This window comes from Buteo buteo, chromosome Z (genome assembly GCF_964188355.1).
Source record: "Buteo buteo chromosome Z, bButBut1.hap1.1, whole genome shotgun sequence".
NCBI classification, from domain to species: Eukaryota; Metazoa; Chordata; class Aves; order Accipitriformes; family Accipitridae; genus Buteo; species Buteo buteo.
The window spans coordinates 71,717,040-71,741,492 of NC_134204.1; the positions used below are offsets into that span (position 1 = coordinate 71,717,040).

Below are 24,453 nucleotides of genomic sequence, written 5' to 3' on the forward strand. Positions count from 1 at the left end.
TTGACAGACAGATACTGGTAACAAAGCAAATAAATTCCTTAAGAAAAAGAAAATAAGAAAATAAACCTCTTTAAGTGGAGTTTGCACTTAACAGCCCAACAACAATACAGAAACCCATAGGATACAAAGTTTGATCTAGTTCTCAACCCATTAAGCTATTAGTAGGTTTGTAGAAGACTGATTCAAATTCAGAAAAGGTCATGTTTTGGCCCTCTGCATGGATGGCAGTCCGCCCTGCAAGGCTGGACCTGCGTATCTGTGTATCTCTGCCTTCAGTGTTTTTCTCACCTTAGATCTCCCATTCTGCTCTGCAAATAAGAGCATGCCGTGCTCTCTTCTTCTTCGTGTGATGAATCCAATGTACAAACAGAAATCTTGAGTTTCACAGCTGCCTTTGTAAGACCATGCATTAACGGGCATACAAGAGACAGCCATGAAGTTACACCTTGCCAGAAGGAAAAAGCAGCAGTGGGGCAGTAGGGAAAGTCAGTGGCAGTTTCTAGAAGCTGTCTATGTTTAAGCAGAAGTGGTACTGCAAATCTTAAACATGTGTTTGAGAACAAGCACATCTGCTGTGGGAACTGGAAGGGTTCTGCCTGACTGGCTGTCAGGCCAGAGGTTACAGGTCATTGTCAGAAAATTTGAGCTAATAAAAAGACTAGGGATATTTGAGATTTTTCTTGCTCTTCTGTTTAAACTTTTTGTTTCTTAGAGGTGTGGCTAGGAATAGGAATGGAAGTGAGCTTCTCTCTGTGTTCGTCGTGTCTGTCTCTCCTTGCCCTTTTTTCTTCACAGCTTTTTCCTCCCTCTCTCTTCTTTCCCCCTATCCTGGATCTGTCTCCAAAGTTGATGCTGCTTTTGAGAGGGCTAGCCCAGATGCCCTCTAGAGGTGTCTTCCAACTGCCTTGTTTGATGGCTCTGTTATACAGTGTCTTTACTGTTCTAAGATGAGAAATAGGCTGGGAACACTGGGAAGAAACCTGGGTGAGGTGGAGATGGCCACCAAGCACCAACCAAATACTTTCATGCCTGTGCAGCTGCATGGGTGGTAAGAGCTTTTCATTTAGGCATGATGTGTTGGAGAGGGCTGTTTCCTGGCAGTGGTGGGAAAGGAACATCATACCTGAAATGACAGGTTTTTTTCAGGTAGGGAGAGTGCCTAGGAACCGTGTGCGAAGAGAGACCCAAAACGTGAGCTGTATGGTGGTTAAACTCATGCGCATCCTATGAGCTCTCAACAGACTAAGGAGACCAGGCTGCAATTAAACACAGTGGGAAATGGCCACCACGTTATTAATCAGATACTGGTAAATTCTCTCCCGGAGAGAGATACTGGTAAATTCCCCTCATCACCTGGGCTTGAAATGTCACTGAGTTATTTGTGAAAACAGCAGAGAAGACGACTTCTCACTCTGCAGGGAGTGGGATGGGTTCTGTTTCCATAAAAGCAAATTGGGGTTAAAGCAACTGAGAACAAGAGAGCAGTATTAAAAGTAAGCAACAGAAGGGATTGTCTCTGATCTGTCATATGAAATGACGGTAATGTGGGGGCCAGTCATCAAGAAATGGCCATCTTCTTACACGTTATTGGAAATTTGTCATAGGGATACCAGGGACTTGTAAAACAACAAGACCTCACCCTTGCTAACACTAAAACATGCACTAAAATCTATATTGCATGAAGTCCCTAGGAAAGCTCTTAATAATGGATTGCAAAACAGATTACAAGAAAATCCCTGCCATGGACAAGGACTGCTAGTTACATTTCCATGTTGAATGCTACCTTTCAAACAGCAACTATATGGTTCAGAAAACACAGAAACCTCTTTCATTGTATTTCATGTTCATAGTGTCATTAGTAGCATATTAATCTCAAGTTGCTGACTACATTCACTTCAAAGAACAGCTATGGAGTATTTCAGTAGGAACAACCCTGACATCTGTGGAAATTTCCCTGCTCCCCAGCACAATGATTTTCCCACCTAGTGGTTAATTCAATAGAGAATTGCTACTGCACAGAAGGCTAATATTTTCTTCCTGATGTCATTGATAGATATAGGAAGGCTTTCTGAGGCACCAACAAGAATTTTATTTCAAAAGCAATAATAAAAAATCCCATCCCTAGATCTTAAGAAACTGCTACACTCTATGAAATTTCACAGTTATTGTCCAGAACATCACAGGCAAAATTTCCCCATTCATTCCAGGTGCATAAAGGGCTGGAAAACAGGATTTAATTTCTCTGATCCATAAATAACCCCATCAAACCCTTGCAGCCCCAGCAGGAAGTATGAGGATGTCTAAAGTGCAAATAGGTAGATCACTGCTATATTCTGGCATATGAACAGGGACTGAGAAAATGGGCAGAGCGGCTTATGAAAGGGAGAAAGAGTTGGGTGATGTACACAGGATTAGCTACCAGACTAGCTGGCACACTCCTGCAACTGATGCTATCATCAGCTGTTCTGCATCTCCTTGGCTGTGTCCAGAGGACACCAGTCATAGCTGAGACTGGGCTGTGAAGGTTAGGCACCCAAAATCTGCATGCAAACCTGATGTCTTCTTGTATTAAGCCTGGCAGGTGGTACTCTATAGATGCCAACCTTTATGCCTTCCCTTCACATCTTCCCATGAAGCAGCTTTCAATTCATGTTGATATGCTAGTGGAAGAGTGGAAAAAAGAAAAATACATCAACTTACTTAAAAAACCCAAGCACTTAAAAAATTATTCTGAATCTTTAGTCTGCAGCAAACTCATGGCACTGTAGGTGCAAGCAGTTTTGCCTGCTCACCCTTGAGACTCCAGAGTACTCTCTATAAGTAGGTGAACCTTCTCACACCAGGGCTCCTGTGGTGGAAGGGAGGGAGAAAGGAGCAGCAATGGGGAGGTATAGATCTTGAAATGCTTAGCCTCTTGTATTTGAGGGGGAAAACCCAGCAGAATTTATTTGCCCCTCTCCCTTTTTTGAGCATAGTATCAGCAAGAGATGCTTTGGATTATGAATCTGAATCTTGGCTTACATTTTATATTTAAGGATCCCTATGTGATGTGGCAGGATCCCTGTCTTGAACACTAGCCTGATGTTCCCTGGAGCATTGGAAACGGTCTTCACAAAAGTCAGAGCCCTTGGAGGTGGGTGCAAACCACCCTGAAGCACGCTGTGGAGTCTGAGAATGGGCAAGCTTCTCTGCTTAGCAGTAGCAATAGTTTGTTGTTGCAGTATAATTTATGACCAGGCTGGTGAAAGTGGTTTGGAAGAGGACTGCTGCTAAGTACTTCTGCTAATGCTCAAACCTGGTTGAACTGAAATAGGGAGTGATCATATGTGATGTTATGCTGTAGCTGTGAGGGGGCAATAGTCTGTGATGTGAAGGAGGGACAAGCAGCTGGGGAGAAACTTCTTTACCTGGACAAGCTGGGCCAGGAACAGCACATCTGACTGTGCCTGTTAATTCTTCCAGGGGTGGCTGGGAACATCTTAGGGAAATCATGTTACTCTGACAGTGGCTTGTACATAAAAAGCTAGGACCTTCCTTTTTACCTTATCTGTTTAAAAACCCACTTCTTTTCTTTCATCTGTGTGTTCTTGCCTGCCCCCTTCCCTCCCTGGGAGTGCGTTTCCGTAACTGGGTGGATATGAGGAGAAATCTTTCATATGGGCAAGAATGGCAACTGCTGAAATAGAGTCTTTCTGGAGGGACAGAATCTTATTTGTTGATTCCAAGTTTGTCTTTTCCAGCTACAAAATAAATCAATCTCATGCTGTGTAGCTGTTGAGGTGAGACATTTCAGTGTAATACATGAATGCAACTTTATGTATGAAAATGGCATACCTTGAAAATCAATTTCATGCCAAAATGGGGTGTTGATCATTTTTACTCATTATATTTATACTTAAGGCACTAAAGGGCAAACCACAGTATGTAATTTGGCAGATATCGGTCTACTGCATGTGCATATAGCCAGTTAATTATATAACGTATTTTGCAATGCTAAATGTACAGTTCAGGTCACGTAAGTGCTGATAGCTTGTGTTACAGGCTGCAGGATGGCATCTGTATTACAAGATTAAGATTAATCCACAAAATTAAGACAGGTTCAAAGCTGTGGCAATTGGTTTTGAAATGATTTATGGAGAATGTATTATGTCATTTTCCTCAGTAATGATATTGTACCTCCTTTCTTTATACCACATAAAACATTTCAGGACATGGGTGTATGAAGGGGTTTATATCATTACTGTGTAGTATATTTTAAACAAGAGTGAGAAAAGTATGCTGAGACTGATATGCTTGTGGTGGTCAGGCTGGGAAACCATTTTGCACACAAGAAGAAAAGTAGCCACATTCTTGGTATTCTTGCATAAGAGGACAGAACTGTGCATTTAACTCTTCATAGCCTTACCAGTATCAAAAGCATAATGAATGACTGTTGTATTTCAGATATATATGGGGAAAAAAACTGCTGGAAAATATACATTTACCTCAGTGCAAGGCAAACTCATCTTTAACTGTGTTGTTTTGGTTTCACACCTGCAGTGAATAATTTGTTATTTGGATGAAAGCTTTACCTAAATGTGACATAAATGATACCTGTATCTTGTTATGAACCTCTATTTCTATTTAAGAGTGTATTTCACCTAACAAAAATGCAGGTATTGGACACAGTAATTAGTCTGAGAGTCTGAGAACAAGGAAAGACACTGTTTGCATAGACATACCCCAGTCAGCAATACAGTTTGCTTCTAATCTGCCAGAAGCTAAATAATTCTTTATCTTTACTAAAAAGCCTGGTTTGTTTTTCACCTTATGCATCTTTAACATCTTTTCTTAAGGGACACACTTTGTCTTTATATCCTTTACAGACACATCAGACCTAATCCTCTTTCTCTGATGACTTGCAAGTACAGTGCAAGTATTAACTCATAGATGCTTTAAATAGAAACTGTGGAAACTGAAGGGCAGCGGTGGCTCTGGTGCAGTGGAGACAAGAACAGGTTATCTGTTAGATCCCTCTGTCTGCTGGAAGAGGAGTGTTACTCAGTCTCGTGTTGCACAGGACATTCATGGAGTATTTGTCTCCTGTGGCTGCAGCCCAGACAGCTTGGTAAGACCATGGCTGTGGTCACTGGATTCCCACCTCCATGAAAACCTTCTGTCCCATATAGTAACCTTAGGTTTTTGACTCATTTAGTGCACTTTGGATTGCTGCAGGAAGCAAAACCCATTCATGGTGCAACTTTCTGAAGTCCTGGCAGATGATACTTGTTCCCAGCCTTAACTCTCTGCTCCTCAAAAGGAGGTCAAAGTATGTAATTTAGAGGTATATACTGTCCATCACTGCAGTGTCTTCTCTGTCTTGCCTGCAGGTATTCATCATTTCACAAAGCTTGAAGCCTCAAAGTAATGACTTTTGAATATTAATGTGGGAAAACTCTAGAGACCTCCTTGGAATTAACTGAGTTCTCCAGGATGATCAGTCTGTGGGTTTCTATTTCAGTCTGTTCTTATTCTTTCTGGTGAATTTTATTTGGCTATGGTGACTTACCTTTGTACAATTATTGTTTGTACTTTTCCGAGCATGAGGTTGTTTAGGAAACCTAGCTGGGCTGCTAATTCCTGAAGGCGTGGTGGTGTGCGACAGCAGCATACTTGGTTGCGTATCTCACTCTGTTCCTCACCACTCTGACCTCCTTCCTACAGTGACTTTGTTCCTTTTAAGATTCAGGAAATTGTTTTTGTGTCTCTTCCCTATTAGTAGATAACTTGCTGATGGCCTGAGAGAATTGATGTGCAGTTTTTCTAGGTAAATCAAAGCCAATACTGACTATGAAAGCCAGAGATCCCACAGAGCATGAAATCCTCCTTCTCCGTTGCTTCTTGAATGTCATCTGCCAGCCTAGTGCTGCATTTCACACAAAGAGCACTGCACTGGGGGAAGTGTTTGCTGTTTTTTTCATGCATATTAGGACAGAATAAGTGTAGACAAAGTTTGGATATACTTCACGATGAGTTTTAGTCATATACATCCTCTTTCATGCATGGGCAAGATTGTAGCAGGTCTTCTTTCAGCCCCTGCAAATTTAATAACTTTATTTTGCAGTCAGTCATCCTTGTGTCCCTTCTGATCCCTCCGAGTAGTTCGATAAAGTCTCAGCATCAGACTCTCTTGTCTTGGAATCATTATATAGGAGCACAAGAGACACACAGCTGGTTCACTGTTGCTACTCTGCTGGTCATCACAAAGTCACGTGCAACTATGCCCTTCTCCTCTAGCCAAAAAAACCCATGGGGAGGTGCTAGACAGCTCCTCCTGTCACTTCAAATCAAAGTGGTTGATGCCTCCTTAAATGCTGCTGTGCCTCTTTCTTCAGAGTGTTACTCCTTGAAGCAGACATTGAAAATAAAGACTTATTGCTACAGAGTAGGTGACCTTGACACACCTAGAGGTAACACTTTAAGTCAGGACTGAGGCACACTGGCAAGACCTGTAGTAAAGACAATGTGGCTACAGACATTTGGACATACATCTCCAACCTGTGAATTGACTGACAGCCTTCACGAATATGAAATTCTCTTTTTAAGTGTTGGGATGCTATTGGTGTAGAGTGGTTTGGAGGCACAACCCCTATTTTGTTTTTTCTTGTCATGCTCACATCAGTAAGTAAACCTCCCCACAATAGCCTCCCACCTGCCCCTTGCCCTTTCTCTCACTCACTCTCCTGTTCCTGGTGGGACTACAGACTTGTCCTGGGGGCCTCTCTGTGCTCCTCTTGGGAGAAGGTTGTTAAAGTCAATCACAAGTGACACTCGCTGCCTGATTCATTCTGCTTCCTTGCACAGTGACTTGAACTGCGGTGTGTTAAAAGCTGAAAGGGAGCTGGACAGAAGCAGAGGGAAGTTGGAATTAAGAGGATTATGAAGTTCACTGACTTTCTGAAATGAAATTGGCAGGTTGGTATGTTTTCTGACATTATCACAATACCATACTTATAAATCACACTCACAGCAGAATCCTGAGGCTTTCAGATGTTCCATATTAATCATTTGCTTAGGTTTAATTTTAACTGTCCAATCTATCATGCTCTGCGTGCCTTTGGAAAGTGCAGCCATTGTAACGGTAACTGTGGTACCAGCATGATCTTGAGCAGTGACCCTGTGTGGGGTGCATTAGTGCAGTTCAGATCCTTAAGGATGGGGTAAATCTTCTGGAAGGCAGAGTATACATACAATACATGGATTACAAAAGGCACTGGGAGTACTTCATATCACTTTACAGACTAGTAGCCCTGCTTACTCCCTTCCTGAGCAGAAGGATACTTAGAGAATTATTGTAGGTCTGAGTCATGCTATGAGTTCCATTGCTGAATCCTTGTTTGGCCCTGGGCAGGTCACACAGCTCATCACTGAGTTATGGGACATTTGCCTGGCCACAATAATTTCCTGGCCATGAATGTGAGTCAGTCTTAACTGACTGATCAACTGACATTGACTTTTCTCTGCTAAGGGCTAGTTGAACCTGAAAGACCTCCTGGTTTCCACATGGTAAAAGCAAACACTTGACTTGTCAATACCACAGAATAGCAGAAGCATGTTCAGGCATTTGAGTCCTTAATCTGTTTGCTCACCCAACAGTAAGAAAAGGATAATAACAGTCCTGCACCTTAGAAATGTATTGCTACGTTGATGGGGAAGAAGGCAGTTACAGTTAATTTCATGTGCATAAATATGTAAGAATGCCATATGCAACCCACATAATAATTTATCTCCTATGCCCCATTTCATGTACTGGCTGCTACCAGGAGCTCTGGATTAATTTACCTGGAGGGGAATTTGCTTCCTAAATTTACAATGGTTTATGCTATTACTGAGTGAAGGTGTTTAAATAGCAAAGTGGCCAAACTTGCTGATGAAAAGACTACTGCAGGTAGCTGGAGACAGTTGGGCAACATGATGGTAAATTACATTCATTGTTGATGGTTGCAAGGGAATACAAATCGGATGGAACAAATTAATCTCCTTATATACATCGATGGCTTCTGAATTAGTTGTCACCCTTCGGAAAAAATAAACTATAGGTTGCATTGTGGAAGCTCAATGAAGATGTCTGCTCAATTTGCAGCATCAGTCAGAAATTAATAAGCTGCTCAACAGCTTTAAACTGAGGCTAGGGAATACGACAGCAGCAATGTTCTGCACTACATATTTTCTGAATGGGGCCCTGCTGCTTTGGTTACAGGTCTATTTTAGACACCTCCCATTGACACCCTAAAACCCAGAAAAAGTCAAACTCCTGAGCAGAAATCAAAGAGAGATCCCGGACAAGAAACAAAAATTGACAAGATTGTTAGTTGCCATCCAAGGAAAAGTTGTTTGGGGGCCATTTTTTCACAACCAGTGTAGGAAGGACCCACACAGCTTCAGTCTGTAGCCAGCTTTGTAGTGACATGACCTACCCTGTGACCAAGAATGGAAAACCAGACTCATGGCTGAAGCGGACAAGTATGCCCAAATTCAGTGCCATCAGCTATGAGAGACAAACTTCACCTGGGGCATAATATCTGAGAAAAGAGGTGCCAAAGACAACTTAATTTTTTTCCCCCAATTAAAGCCCTTTATACTATCTCTTTCTAAAAAGCTTTTTATAGTGTTTGCTTTTATCTGTTTGCATTTATTTATTTTATTATTCTTGTTTTATGGAAATGTGTGTTGACCATCAGTTAGGTGAGGAACTAGCTTGTTCCTCGTAGTAGTACATATAATCACATATTTTGTTGTAGTGTAATGTTTCTTTTCCTCTGAAGCAGCATTCTTTGGTTCTTACAGAATTTAGGATGCTAGTGAGAGCCATTTTGACAATTCTTATGTTCATATGGTTCTATGAACTGCAATTTAATTACAGTCTTTCTGGGAAACCTATGGGCTTTGATACAGAATGTTTTCTTCCTGCTCTCAAAGTTCAGTTATTTTTTGGCTGCCAATCAAAAAGAATAGATTAATTTGATTTTTCTTTTCAGCTTCATTTTATTCAAGCACAGAGAACATAAAGTATCAGGTAAGAAATAATAAGAAACCTAAAGGTTAAAGGTTGAAGTATTCCCACATTGGATTAAAGATTACAACTTAATGCCAGTACGATGGCAGGCTAAGAAGGCGGAAAATTAATGGACTGTGAAATTAAATTATGCATTTAGAGAGTACTCAATCTATTACTGACAGCTATTGATTGGAGAAATAATTGTCCATTTTTAAAGGTGTTCCTTTGCTTCATGCTGAACCGATCAGCTCCCTGGAAGTGGTCATTTAAGGGCATCAGCACATAAGTCATTTTTTTACCTATAGAAGATTAGTGGTATAACAAGTTAAGATAGTTGGTTTTCATGGATTTTTAGTTACCACTAGTTGGCTGAGAATGGCAGCTTTACTAGCAGGCATAGTTTGAGAAGGTTATGCAAAATAAACATTGAATTTCAGGTCTGATATCAAGAGGGCTGAATACTCTCAAATCCATGTGATTTTAGGATGCTCATTCAGCCTTCTTCAGGGAGAAGCTTGCAGTGTTTTTCATAAAATCATAGAAATGGTGGTGGAAAGAGACCTCTGAAGCTCTGCAGTATAGCCTCCTGCTCAAAGCGGGACTGCTGCCAGCATGATGTCTGTGTCTTTGTCTAGCTGAGCCTTCAAAACCTCCAAGGACGAGATGCCACAGCATCTCTGTGTAACTTATTCTAGAACTGTACTGCTTTCTACTTTCCTCTTTTTTTTTGGAAGGACTGGACAAAATCAGTATGACCCATTTAAAAAGAGTGGACTTTGTCTGCAATTTAACTCTTCTTTTGCTTGTTTTGTGTATATAAATTCACTTTTTCACCTTATATATCTACCAGTCCAGTTCATTTGCTTCCATTTAGAATTGATTCCTTTTGGCTGAGCCTGCATTATTCTTACATGAGGCACCAGTATCTTTTAGCCAGACATTCACATTCATGGATAACACAGAAATTGGGCACCCAGTACTGGTGGTAGCTGGATTATGACCCTGGCATCTGTGTCGGTGTTTTGTAGAAAATGGAGAAATAAAAAACACAAAAGGCCTGCCCCATATAAAGATCCACAGTGATGCTGACTCATACTTAGCAGGCGGAAAGACCTGCAGTAAACTCACCTTTTCCTTTCACTAAATTTTCAAGTTCCTCTTGAGCAAGCCACAAAGATTTACCCTCATGCTTTGAATCGCTCTGACCATTGGGACAGCCCATGAAGATACCTGTGGTACACGGTGGCTCCTCTAGGAGCATTCCCCTGAGCTGGTCTCATTGGATAGGGTTTCTCCCTTCCAAAGGAGATTGTATTTCAGCAGCTCACAGGTCCCCTGACATTCAGGGACTTGCTGGAAGTCAGGGACACCTGCATGCACTTGCTGCAGACACCAGTGGCACCAGCCACAAGCCTCCAGCTGATGTTGTGTTACTGGGACCATGCAGGTGCATCTTCTGTTGGTGCATTCATCACCACTGGTTCCCACTTGCTTGGGACAGATAGGGTAGCTGCTCCCTCCTTTCTGATTTAGTGGATCACTCTCTGTCACAGTGCATAAAGCCACTGTCCCTCTTATTTTCCTCTTCTCTTTGCCCTCCTCTGTGGCTGTTGGCAGAGCTACATACAGGTAAATAATCCTCTTCCCCTGCATTGTTGCTGTTAGCCGTGTGAGCCAGAGGGAAGAAGCAGACCCATGCTGTGCAGAGCTGCAATGCTGCCCATTCCTCTCTGCTCCTGGGAGGATGCATCTGGGCAGTGATACAGTGGCCCAACCATCTTCTTCTTGCTTTGCTTGCCCTGGGTTTCACATCAGACCAGACCTCTTACAAAAGTGCTTATATAGCCCCTCCAGCCAACCTGATGGATTTTTTCCTCCCACCTCCTCCATTGTAATGTTCCTTCCCGAGCATACGAAGGCCCTTGCTGTGACTGCATCATTTAATTGGGACATTACCAGAGCCTTTTCAATGTACAAAACCAGATAATTGACACGAGGTGGAAACCAGCAATGGGGGTAGTACACCAGCTCTTCTGAACCCTCCTCATCCCTGCCTGAGGAAAATAATCCCACATCTGTGTCAGGCAGGAGGGAGGCAGATGAAGTATGCATAGGTGAGCCCCTAAAGGGACTCACTCCAGAAAGGTGGAGAGGCTATGGCTGGGGTGGGGGGAAAGTGTGGCAGCTGTATTTACTCTAGCTTGCGCTTGGTATTAGTTTTATGACTTGAAATTACACGGCAATACTGCTGTGAGGAAGAGCTGCCTGAAAAGCAAAGTGGGGCTCTTTTAAAAAACAGCTAACAGCAGGGGATGTTCATTGCTCTGTGCCTCTGTGTGTTTGCTCTGAAGAGAAATTAGATATGCTGAACCTCTCAGACTGCGGGATGTGGTTGCATTTTTTAGTAAGAATAATTTTACACAGTCACACACACACACACACATATTTAAAAAGGTATATCTATGCATATATATATATATAAAAACATGCATTTAGAGCTTTGCTTCTTCTCTCAAGAACATCCCCACATCAGAGTGGCAGTGATGCAGAAAAGTGTGTGAGGGCTGGAGGGCAAAATTCCCTGCAATTAAGCTCTGCTAACAGTGCTGTCACCTCTCCTTTCCTCCAGCTCCCCCATTAGGTTTTTATAGCTTTTCTGCTTGGGAAGTCAACCATGGTTGTACCTCCTGGTGGGGAAAGACTCTGGATAGATCTAACTAGTTCAGCTCTCAGGGAGGAGACTGCAGGGCATCTCACAGGACCAAGATTTCTCCCCTCTGCAAGGAAACCACACCTGGTATATTGTTATATTAGTACATTCCTACCATATTCTGTGTCTGGAGTGGCTGTGCCCTTGTTCCCCCCAGAAGCAGCTGTACCCAGCCTTGTCTGTGTGTACCTATTCTGCAGTCTGCAGATTGGCTCAGGGTGCCTCTGCAGTGTTTCACTGCCTGGTAGAATGTGCCCTCGTAAGGTACTTAGATTGCAAAATTGCATGGATTCAGGTTGGCAGAGACCAACTGGAAGAGGACAGCATTGCATCCACCACAGCCAACAACAGCTTTACATTGACTTCTCTTTGGGAAGACTGGGAGTGAAATGTGTGCAGTGCAGAAAACAGGTCAGCAGACAGACTTCTTAGTAGGTTTCTCAATTTCCATGTTTAAAAACATGTATTTCAGAAGTCAAAAATGCAGGGCCCTTTCAAATATTTAAGGGGACATTGTGTTCAAAAAAACTGCTACAGCTTTTGCTTCACATGATAAAATATTGTCCTTCCTAGCATTTTTGAATCCATATTTGTGGAACAAAATGATAATTTCTTGAATAAATTTTCTCTTCTATCTGCGTTTTCTCAGGTGTTGTATAGGAAGGTAAGCCCTCAAATAAACCAGTCAGTTATTTAAATATTTCTCCAACATACTTTCAAAGATCCAATGGAGAACCATGCAGATTCAACTGTATGCTGCTGTCCTTATTACAAGCATCATTTCAAGACATATTAATATTGAAAACTTGACTTCAGTGGCAAAGACGTGGACGAATACTGTCTCAGCCCACCAGCTTTTTTTTTGAGATTTACTATATGACATTCTTTTCCATCAGGCAAAGCATCTAATGGTTTCTGAAAACCCCTCTTCACTGGTTTCTGTCCTTGAATATCTGATAAATGGCACAAGTTTCAGAAATCACTTTAAAAATCAGGATCTTTTGAGAGTAAGGATATGTCTTCATTCTTATTTTACAGACAGAAAGCTGAGACAGACCAGACAGGTGAACTGACCTCCCTAAAGCTACCTGGTAGGCAGTGGCAGGTTTGGGACTTGTCTCTCCCTTGTTGCCATACAATCTTTTATATTTTCATTCAAGCTTCCATAGGGAGGGCTGATGAAATCATTACCTGTGTTACTAAATCTTGGCCTCCCTCTGTTGGGCAGAATTGTTCTCTGGAAAATAGTACAGAAGATGAAAGCTCAGTATGGGAACAGAGGAGAGGCAGTTACAAGAAACAGAAGCAAAAGAAAATCAAGAGTGTAAATAATTCTGAGCCAATGCTTGGATTCCAGGGAAGGAAGAGCTTAACGCAAAATTTAAGGAGAATTTTTTTGTTTTCCTTGTTAATTTACCAAAAGAGAGTAGTTGTTACACAAAGAACAAGTTCAGTGAAGTTGGGTGGTTTGTTTTGGTATGTGTTGATTTGTTTGCTTTTAATTTTCTTGCAATTCAAAGGTTTTTTTTTTCCCAACAATGACTTGTCTTATATTGAGAGTTGGTACAGTTGGCTGTAAAACCAGAGTTTTACAGCAGGGCACTGTCTCAGCATGAGCCATCTCCTTATAGCAAAGTGCAAACTTGGCTCCCTAGGACTCTGGGCAGGACTAGGTAGGATGGTGTGCCTAAGACAAGTGTGAAATGGAACAGCTTCCAACTTTCCATGGATTCCTCTTCTTATGAGAAGCAATTTCATTCTGTAACAAAGAATGTCAAGAGGAAACTGAACACAAAAAATAAAAACACTGTCTCAAAGTTAAGCACTCAGTAGTGTCCGTACTCTCAAACTGCAGTGATCCTGATACTCTTCTAACTTGTTTTATGCCACTGAATTTTTACTGATTTTCATGTCATTAACTGTGATTTATAGCACTAGGGTAGGGACAGGGAATGGCATTATCAGTTTGTAATATCAGGCTGCTCACTGCATTCTCACCCGTAATTATGTTTTTAGAAGCAAGTTAAAGTTTCCTATTATATCCACAGCAAGATCTATTTAAGAGATAGCAATTGCACTTCCCAACACAATTTATACCACTGAGGAGTGAATCAGCTTAGAAAAAAAGTTAGAGAAGATCTCTATCTCTTTTCATCCCTCACAACTCCCAAAGAGACTATTTTTCAGGTTCCAGCAATGCAGAGAGCTTGATTGTTTTTTTTTTTTTTTTTTTTTTTTTTTTTTTTTTTTTTTTTTTTTTTTTTTTTTTTCCCTTTCCACATACCAAAATTCCTTGCTTTTGTTCAGCAGCTTGATGCTGAAATATGGTGCCCTGGAGCCTGATGTTCCACCTGCCTTGCAGAAACACAGTGGACCTAATCTTACCTTTTTTTCCAGGCAAAATCTTACTGGTTCCAGTAGAATTCAGGGTCAGAGTAGAAGCAGATGAAGCAGAAAGAAATGTGAGTTTGTGCATGTGTGGACTAGCTATCACACAGCATGGAAGTTTGTTCTGTGATAATTCATGCTGATAGAGGAAAAGGTGGAGAGGGTGCCCCAATTTCCCTTACATCATCTGATAAATCTACCTTGGAAAGGCTGTTCCCAATGAATTTGAAACTAAGCTGAGTTCCCCAAACCTCAAACCACAAAGTTATTGCTGGAAAAAGAAGCTTTTACTGCTACTCTTATGATTTTCTTCAGGTTACTTTTTGCTGGGAAACAAATTCAGAAAATTAATGTTATATGCTATCTTTCTCCCATTTCTTCTGTCATTCTTCTTTCCTAAAATTGCTCATCACAGGCACCTTTTATTATCTAGGAAAATGTAAATGCTTAAAACTTTTGGGGAGTCTAGTCTTTAATGACATTTTAGTTTGAAAATATTTTATTGAAACAATCAGTGTAATTTCTACTTTATCTTGTAGAAGAAATTATTTTCAGCTTGTTTAATCTGGAAAAGAGAGAAAGTTGCTGTGTGTATCACAGCCAGTTCTGCACTAAGTCCAAATGCTGCTGAGCTGCATCAGCAATAATCTCAAAAAAATCAGTTCAAGTTATTCCTAAAGGCAAAGGCACATGACGCAAGAGAGTTCATAGATGAAGTTAGCTTCTCCAAACATTACAGGTACTGAAATGTAATTTCATAATATCGATAGCTTAAGAGTCTGGCATTTTCCAGAGGAGAATTTCTTCTTTAGGTTTTCTGTCTAGTAGTGCAGTAACATTTGGTGTGTGACTTATGAGTCCAGGACAATTTTTAGTTTATATAAATCTGCAGAGATTAGGAGGTCCTAGGTAGAGCAATGTCTGGCAAAAGGATGTTCCTGCTGCTAGGAAAATTCAGCTGACGTGTGTTCTTCTGGGTTTCTCCTGATTTCTGTCCACCTACCAGGAAGGACAGTCCCTGCTTTGGTGACGAGGGATGTCTAAACAGTGGGCCCCATCTCTGACCACCCCAGAGAATGCAGGGTTGGAAAACATCTGTGTGCACAGCCTGACTGTAGCCCACAGTCATGTTGGTGGCTGGAGGTGTCAGTGTGTCGGCAGCCCTGCACAAGCCTCCTTGGCTCCTGCAGATGTGAAGTGGGTATCAGTGTTATGCTGTGTGAGAGCTGGGTATTTGGCCTGTGGCTGGATTATACTGTTTGTTCAGTATAAGCATCATAGGATCAGGCAGGCAGGCTTTTTCTCTTTTGCTGTCCTTAATATTCAAAAGAAAATGATGATTAGCCAATCCTTTTTTTGATGTTCATTTGTGGGACACATACCAGCTCACAACAGGGATCTTCCGCATGTGCTTTTATCCCTTGGCTGATGCGCCAGGGATTCTGATCTGAATCTGTCTATGTATAAAAGCAGGAAGGGAAGAGAGAGATGGAGAGTCCCTAGCTCCCATCACAGATGGCTGATAATTAGTGTACTGCTTCCATCTTCTTCAAAACACAGCAAAGATAGTTTTCTAGTGACAAAGTGGTGACTTCAAGCTGTTTTACACCTCAGTAACACTCTTGGAAAAACACAGGAAGACTCTCTACCTCTGAACCCTTGGAAGTTTATTTTCACTTGTTTACACTGGATCAAATATTACATGTACTTCAAATTTATTAAATGGGAAATTTTGTCTGAGTGGGAACTACAGGCTTATGGGAATGGAGAAATATCAGTAATAGCTGCCAAAACCTTTCAGACATGAAAATCATAATAGATCTTGAAAGGAAGCATACATACAATTAAAAGGCATAGATGACTGAAGCATGATGCCATTTCAGTTTCTGGTTTAAACCCCTGGTCTTAGCACAGGTCTCTGCTCTCAGTAGGTAATCACGTTCTGCCATAGCGTCTCCTCATTCAGCTGGTTCAGCCCAGTGGCTCCAGATATGCATCGTCTGTCCAGGCACAGTCATCCCAAGTATAGCAGTACTACTCACAGGCAATGCAGGGTGTGCCATCTCCTAATGAATGACCTGTGTGGTTGCTAGTTGTCAAATCTCTTTTTTCCTTCTCCACCGATTCAAAACTTCCCAGATGAATGAAAATCCCCAGACACTCTATGGTTTACAAAATTTTGTTGATAACACTCCAAATTTTCCAAGGAGGCAGGACATAGGACCCCATTCCATGGAGCTGTTTTCCTTTGCAACACCAATCTTGATCACTTCCTTTACCTACCTCTTCTTTACATCTCGCCCCATGTTAGAAATGACATCTCTTAATTATTTTTCTGCCTCACATTCTTAATTATGTTTCTGCTCAAGGGAGATGGGGACCTTCTATCACCACCAGCTCTGATGGACGACGAGGCCAAGGCTAGATCCTGTAGGGTGTCTATAGCAGTCTAGGACTTTTACCATTTCTTAACCCAGCATCTCACTATTGGGAAATACTCCTTTTCCTCACTGGTTGCTACAGTTCAGTTTGAGAAGTTAAACAAAATAGTGCAACTATTAAATGCTGTTAACATGGCCTTCAGTATGCTCAAGAATTATCCAGACATTATGTCAACTCTAAATAAAATCTGAAGTTTGCTGTGATAGCTTAATTTTAGTTAAGTGCCCATGGGACAGATTCTTACTTAATTTCTATTGGGATATCAACTAATGCCAAGGGAGATTAAAAGTTGGCGTCCTGTCTGCCCTGAGCCAAGATGAGATAAAAAATAGTCAGACTATGCTTTTTCTGGGACCTATGCATGAGTTGTAACTTCAGTAATGCAGGTGTAGACAGGTGCTGTATGCTGCACAGAAAACACAAAACAAAGTCTGACCCTGCCTGGAGCAGCCCTGGATCTGACCTTGCTTCTGAAAGATCATGTGTGCCTTTGTCTTGTGTCTCTGAGTTTAATGCATTTCCTCAACAATCGTATGCCAAATCTGAATGAAGGCTCATACTGAGGATCAAGCAACATGCTTTGACCATGTACATTCATTGAGTGGGACCAGGATGTGATCAGCTTTTCCAGATGAAAGCACTACTGCTATACCAATTTTCTGCCATTTATTTATGCAGTTTTCTTATTTTCACCTTTTTATAGTTTGTGACAATTGCAATTAATGTCAATTCAAAGCCTCTTTTTTACCGACTTAATATTGCCCTAAAGTCCCTCTAACTCATTCTTGTCGCATTTTTTAGGCCTTGCATGAATGCAACATGTTAGTAACTGAGGAGTATAGTCAGTGTCATCACTTTTTAGAACTGTAAGTCTCTGTACAGTTCAGAGAGAAGTCAGTAGTTCCCCAGCCTCTACACATATTATGCCATCTGCTTCCATGAACTTATGCCAATTTACATCAAGCTAGTGAGCAGAAACAGGGTGCAAATTCTTGCTACTCTGGAAAAAGGCAGGAATGGCTGAGAATAATGAAAAAAAGTTTCTCCCCCTACACTTATATAACAGCTTGTTGACAGTCTCAAAGAGTTTTTTCTCCTTCATTTATGCATCTAAAATCATACTGTTCTTATTTTGGTTTGCTAATGTGTCTGCCCACTTTTTTTGGTAAATCACCATGTGCTGAAAATACATATGGGTGAGAAAAACTATTTGCTAAGTTGAGCTGAATTCACTGGATGTTGCTAAAACATGAACCAAATAATAAAAGTAGTGCTTGGAAAAAGTTTTGGGGGACAAATTTCTGAAGTTCCCAGGTTTTTGGCAATTGTAATGAGGCAGTGGGCTGAACTGAGAGAACTACTGGAGAAGGTGCTTTGTCAATTTGGGTGTGCATGGTTGTTGCTTTTCCAGATCAGTCAGTGTTTAGAAATCTGCCTCCAGCTGGTAAAATGATCATGTAGCTCCAAGGTGGCACTATTCTTCTGGAAGCTTGAATGTGCTGGTTCAGATCATGCTCCATGAGTGCGGCAAACACTGAACTCATTGGATTTAAGAAGACTCTTCACTGGCTTTGAGCTCCTTCGCCTTTTGATTTAAGCATATGAAAAAAAGTGTTAGCCTGAAAGTTTTCAGTTTCTTTTATTTATTGTTTCAGTTAGTCATTTTGAATGGTTCTGGCAAATAAATGAAAGGAAATAACGATCTGACAACATTTTGAGCAAGGGTGATTACCAGATGGCAAGAACATGAGGTTTGTTCAGTCAGTGCATTTTGGACACAGAAAAAGGGAGTGTTCACAAATATAGCCATTAAATACCCCAACTGTTTGCCTATGAAATCACATAAGGCACCTTCTGAGCATTTTTATCATCGGCAACTTACACTTACTGCATTGGACAGGAACTGAAGAAGTTGAAGAAAATCATGACATTGGAGTAAAGATAAGAAGCTCTCACAATGTCCATTTCCATCTCTCCCAGCTTATGAACCTGTCTGTTTCTGAGGATATCACATATGCTTTGTGCTTGAGCATTCTGAAGCTCCTGTTCTCTATACAGTCTAGTGCAGATCATTTCAAGCTGGTCCAAATGCTTTTTGTTGTGCAGCTTTTCTGCTTAGGTACAACTTATGCTCATTGGTTTAATGCAGCTCTTGGAAGACAGCTGGCTCACCTCCTGCCACGTCAGAGCCTCTGCAGAATGAGCTCTCCATCAGCATCAGGTGGACTTGGCATTGACCCAAACTGTTTTTGAGGTGACAGTGTAGGTTTTTGTCTTGTAGTGCCTGACAGGAGGGCTGCAATGCCTTCCCATTTCCCTGACATACTTGCTTCTCAAGGTCTATTCAGCCTCTGTGCCACTAGCGCATGAAGCCTGCAACTGAAGTGCAATTTTGCTGTCAGACCTCTCAGGGGCATTGGCCCACCATTAAGACCACTGCAGTGTATTTAAATTTTTCTTCTGTAATGGAAGGAAAGGTAAGAGTCACCTTTAGCTGACTTGAAAGCAGTAGATGAAAACTGGCTCAGTTTTTCAAAAACTATAATTGTGACATTCTGCATAGAAAGCTCCACTTGCAAAGATGAATGTTTCATTAATTTTTAAGGATGTGAAACTGCACTGGAACATTAACTAGAGCATTTGCTATCTAGCTAATGCACTAATAACACGCAACAGTCATATTATTTTATTCTGTTATAATAGTCATCAAAAAGCTAGCTAAACTTAAAATAGTGAAACATCAAAGTGGGGCTTTTATTCTTATGAGTGATTACTTTGAAGAAATTACTAGTTTTCTTACTGAAAAATTACTATGAACTCTCCCTCAAAAAACCTTGAATAATGTAAATCTCAATCTAAAATGCTGCCTGGGAGAGATGGGGTAAATTCTATTATTCATAAAGAGTGTGCTATCCCTGGAAATTAATTATGTCTAAACCTCATTTTTCTCTATTGCTACTCAATACCCTGTTAGCAGACAAACAGTGCCTGGTGGCTTTATCTGACCATTGTATTAATGCAGTGATGTTCCATTTCCTTCCTTAAAACAAGTTTTGCAGATAATACCGGAAATAACGAGACGAAAGAGAACTGATTGTCTTCTCCCTTACTTGAGGTCTTGTGTAGTCATTCATGTTAGTCCAAAAAAGGTATTAAACTGTCTGACCCAAGGGAAATGATTATATAAAGCAGGAAGCAGTGAAAAATGAACAGTGTTTTGTAAAGTTGGCTGGGAGCTGATTAACTTTCAAAGTTTGCAAGAATTTATAGGGAATAGGAGATATTAAAAAGTAACCTCCTATTTTATTTTTTTTAATTCTAAAGAAAAGCATGGGGTATTTTTTAGCTTGTGCTGAGCATATCTGATTCCAGTAACAAAAATTTTCTTAAATTTTGCCTGCAATTTCAGATTTTCAGTCAGTGTGTATCCTTTTCTGCCCAGCTACTTGCAAATGTTAAAAGTGATAGAAGAGGTCATTGCATGAGTCATTTACCTACCTGCTCTAAGGGAGAGGCTTTTCATGAAGGGGCAAATGCATGCTGTAAGAGAACAAAGACTTGCATTTGGTTTAAAGTACAGAGGGAAAGGCAAAGGCTCTTGGCAAACAGATTAACCCCCAAAGGGTCCAGAATGCAGTCTACTGTTGATATTTTCAGGCAAAAAGGTCACTGAAAAATCTTAGGTCAGGCTTTGTACTTTTCACTTGGGAAAATTCTCTTTTAAAAAAAGGCTTGCATTTTTTTTGATTTTGGTGTTCGGTTCTCTAAAGTCCTAAAAGGGAAGAACTGTAAATAATTTCCATAAGGATACTTAGAGAAGGGGGGAAAAGGCATGTCTAAAACATATATTTTGTATGCTGAATGCCAGTGCATAAAGCATTTTGGGTTCATGTTATATGCTTACATCTTGGGTGCTGCTGAGACCCAGTCAAGTGTTAGCTCATTCTGATAAGTGTAGAGATCCCAAGAATATTAATGTAAGCATTAAAAAAAACCAAAAGCAACACAAAACAACTCAAAAGATACTGCCATTCATTTCCAGGTTTTAAGAATCCAGGTGGGACAAACTGCATGTTGTAATCACAGTGAGAAAGTTAAAAATATGTCTGGAGAAAGACCAGAGGAGAGTGTGGTTTATATGTGCCAAAGTACAGCAGTGTAAGTGTTGTGTTGAAACTTATATTTGAGAATGTTTTCGGGGAGGATCACAGAAGTGACACCATCTATTCTGCCATCTGAGGGAATTTGTTTTCAAGCAATCTACAGTATCCTCAGCACTGCGTAAAATATTTTGTGACAGATGCCATATTTCCTGAATACATTTAATTTATTTAATTGTGCCATTATATGTTAGCCTCCCTTGCAGTTATTAGCAGATAGGAAACAAATAATATTTGTTAGACCTTCACCTAAAGCTAGAGGTTTAATTCTGTTTATCCTTTCTTCAAATACAGGAGACCAGCCTGTGTAGGAGCAGAGAGCACAGCTGCAGTGCAGGAAGAACTTGAATATACTTAAGAAAGGTATAATATTACTTCATCCAAATCTACCCATATTTTCCTGCCTTGCTATTACTTTCTCCATTTTAACTATGCGTTATCCCTTTGTCAGTAGAACTTTCTGGTGGCAATCTGCAATCCTCTCTGACTGAAATAGAAGCCCTGTAAGAAATCTTTGTTGTTGAAACACATTTTCTGGTTGGCTTACGATATTATAAATTATTCTGACCTCTCGTATGAGCGTTGCAAATTCTCCAAAATAGATTCTGCCACTGAAAAGTTGCTAAGCAACTAATCCCGTCTGATCTATTGTAGTTCAAATAAATGAAACAGGCAGATAAAAGAGAGTTTATAAACCTAATAGGTTGTAAAAAACAAACAAACACAAACCCATAAACAAATAGATTTATAATGTATTTTATCTCCAAATAAATAATTCTGCAGAAAAAAAGCCCATAAGAATTATTTGAAGGGACTTTAAGCAACACCAAAAAAGGTCAGTGTTGCCCCTTTACTGGTCCAGGCTGGCTGTCACCTCAGTCTACTCTTTGGCAACCTTAATGGTGATTTACATGTCCTTTTTGCTGGGTATTTTTCCTTGCATGATACAATATGTGATATTTACATAGTCAAAAAGAAGCTATTACTCATCTTTCAGAAGAGCTGTCATGATTTTTTAATTTTTACTTTTTTAAATTTAGCTCTGGATTCAGGGGAGAGCTGCTCTGTACTTCCACATACTGCTTCCCACTATAACTCATATTGTCCTGTTGTTGCCGTCTGGTCTTCAGAGGTGGCCAGTTAAAACCAGAAGAAGGAGGAGCTGGAGGGTCTTGTTGAGATTCAGAGGAGGTGAAGTGGCCTGGGCTGACCCTGCAGACAACCATCATCTTTACAGCCAGATAGCTTTTTCTGTCCAAGGCATAGCTCTTGTCCACATGTGTGACTGTGAGGGTTTATTTTTCCATCTTTTTTTGTCTCCCACAGGTTCATATTATCGGAAGGAAAAGGCTTTTGTCTTTTATTTCTAGGCCAGGGCCCTGACAGCTTTGGCTGCTGCCATGAGTTGCTCCCCTGATCTCCTGTACCTGGGATTTTGAGGCTTGAGTTTCTGTGATTTATAGTAACCACTGTAAGGTTGTCCTTATCACAATAGTCCCTTGGATGATTTCACCTCTACAAGATGCTGTGCATTCTTTCCTTCCATGATCAGGACTTCAGCGCAAAGTTAGGTTCACAAAATTTAGTGCATGTTCTTAAGGAAGAGGAAGCTGATTTTATTATACAAAATCTTTAAGCAGTGTGATTTTAGCCTTTCAGGCTTTCACACTCATGAATGCCAAATTGTATGTTCAGATATGTTCTGTGTTCAGGTGGTCTGGCTAGGGTACTTGTGTGAAGCAAGACGATGAGGGATGCTGCCTGTATCTTTTCAATACCTCTTGGCTGGTACCCACAAAGCAGTTTTTAGACAGATCTTTTATATCCCATAGGAAATATCCACTGCAATGAGGTAATCCTTTGCCTCAGTTCATGCTTACTTTGCCTTTCATAAATCTTGGGTCAGGTTGCTGCCCATTGACTTTTCTCCGTTGTTTGAAATATATATATATTTAAGACATGTCTATAGCCTTTTCCTGTTAGTCTAACAGAAAAAAAGAGGTATAAGTGGTATATCACAGCCTTCTAGCCATCCTGCTGGTGTGAGGATTGCAGGATCCTCTGCTGATGGACTGTCTGGCCTGTGGGGACATCAAGAGTGCCTGACTGGCAGAAACAGCATTCATAGCAACTCCAATACTACATATCGTTACTAATTTCTGCACTGATTTATGAGCAGAGTCATAGTTCTTTACTGACAGCCTGTAAGCCTGAGAGGTGTCTTTGAGGTGAAATGCTGGTAATTTGAAAACAGAAAATAAATCTTCTCAGTTACACTGTCTGGTTGCAAATTTATATGCTGCAAATGCTATACTGAGGTCTTTAAAGTCATCACTAGAAGGACAGAAGAAAACTTTGAAGTGAAAATCGTGATTATAAGAAAAGTTAACGAGATGGAAAAATAGCAGCAGCCTCTTTTCACCATTTCCTATAAGAATATAGTTTTTTTAAGGCCTGAGTCAAAGCTAGAACTTTTCTACTGACTTGTTTGGGCCAAGCCTCTGTTTTATTATTATTAATTTTATTATTATTTATTATTTTTATTTAGTGTAAAAGCTACTTGGTCTAAAGCGAAGGCCAATACATAGCTCAGAATTAAATAGGCACCTCAGATTACATTCTTTTCTCATTATTATTCACTTGAGGAACAAATTCTGGTCCAGTCTTGTTAAGCTGTTGACAGAGAAATCAGTCACTCCTCAGAAATAAAGGAATGGAAATGAGTTATTTCTATTTTCTCCTGGTGTTTATGCAAGCTTCCCCTTAAGCACTTACCAGAATGAAAGCTTTTCATCTAACACTTTAATTCTGTACACCTTTTCCCTGGGACTGAGAAAATAAAATAATAGTGACAGTTAATAAAAGGAAAAAAGGAATCACTGGAGAGGAAACACTCCAGGAGCAGGTAACACTCACAACTTATTGAATACAGTCAGCATAATGATTAGACCTTTTTAATGACTGTCATTGCATGTGAATGGTAGTCATGGAAAATTCCAGGTGCTCATCTGGAAAGCAGATTGTCTCATAAAGTGGGGAGTAGAAATAGGGATTTGAAAAGCTAGCTCTTCCCCTGGTATTTTTGCAAACCGGTTTTCTCTCAGCATGCCAGATTTTGTCCCACTCTGTCATTTTAAGAAGTTGGGAGTGAAGAACTTGACTAAGACTCAGATTTGTATGAAATTCTTATGTTTTGCAGATATTCTACAACATCTTAAAGAAACCTTTTAGTCTGTCTGCTATTCCACTTAGCAAATAGGTATCTGAGCTCTCCTCCGTTGCTGACCTCTCTGAGCTATTCAGTTTGCCCCCTCTTTGGGAAAGGACATGCCACTTCTCATTATCCCAGCAAAAATCCTTATCACGGCTGACACCTCCAGATTCGGTCTCATGTAGTGTCGTTCAAGGACCAGAGAGAGGAAACAGTCCCTGCTGGGGAGGCATCTGGGCAAGGCTCTGTAGGGAGCAGAAACACATGGTGGGGTTGGTATGGGGGATTCTCACAGCCTCCCTCATGCTATGTCTGCAAAACTGTGTCACCCTGCTCCTTACCAACAGTGCCTGTGAGGATTGTTCCTCCTGCACGGAAGAGATCATAGGCTATTTGAAAAGTGATCTGTGGAAAACAAATGACCTGCAGAGGTACACTGACATCCCTTTGCTTTTTTCTCCCCTTGCTTAGCTCTTGCTTCCTCTCATTTCATGATATCTGATGC

The 24,453-nt window shown here is 40.7% G+C and overlaps 1 long non-coding RNA gene across 1 annotated transcript in view; it reads left to right on the top strand.

The window, feature by feature from the left end:
- The window catches only part of LOC142027248 (uncharacterized), a 63,635-nt gene that overhangs the window by 32,182 nt on the left and 7,000 nt on the right, over nt 1-24,453 (top strand). Inside the window, exons 3-4 of the long non-coding RNA XR_012649066.1 lie at nt 6,844-6,954; nt 21,032-21,100. This is a non-coding gene — a long non-coding RNA (uncharacterized LOC142027248). The remainder of the gene's footprint in view (nt 1-6,843; nt 6,955-21,031; nt 21,101-24,453) is intronic.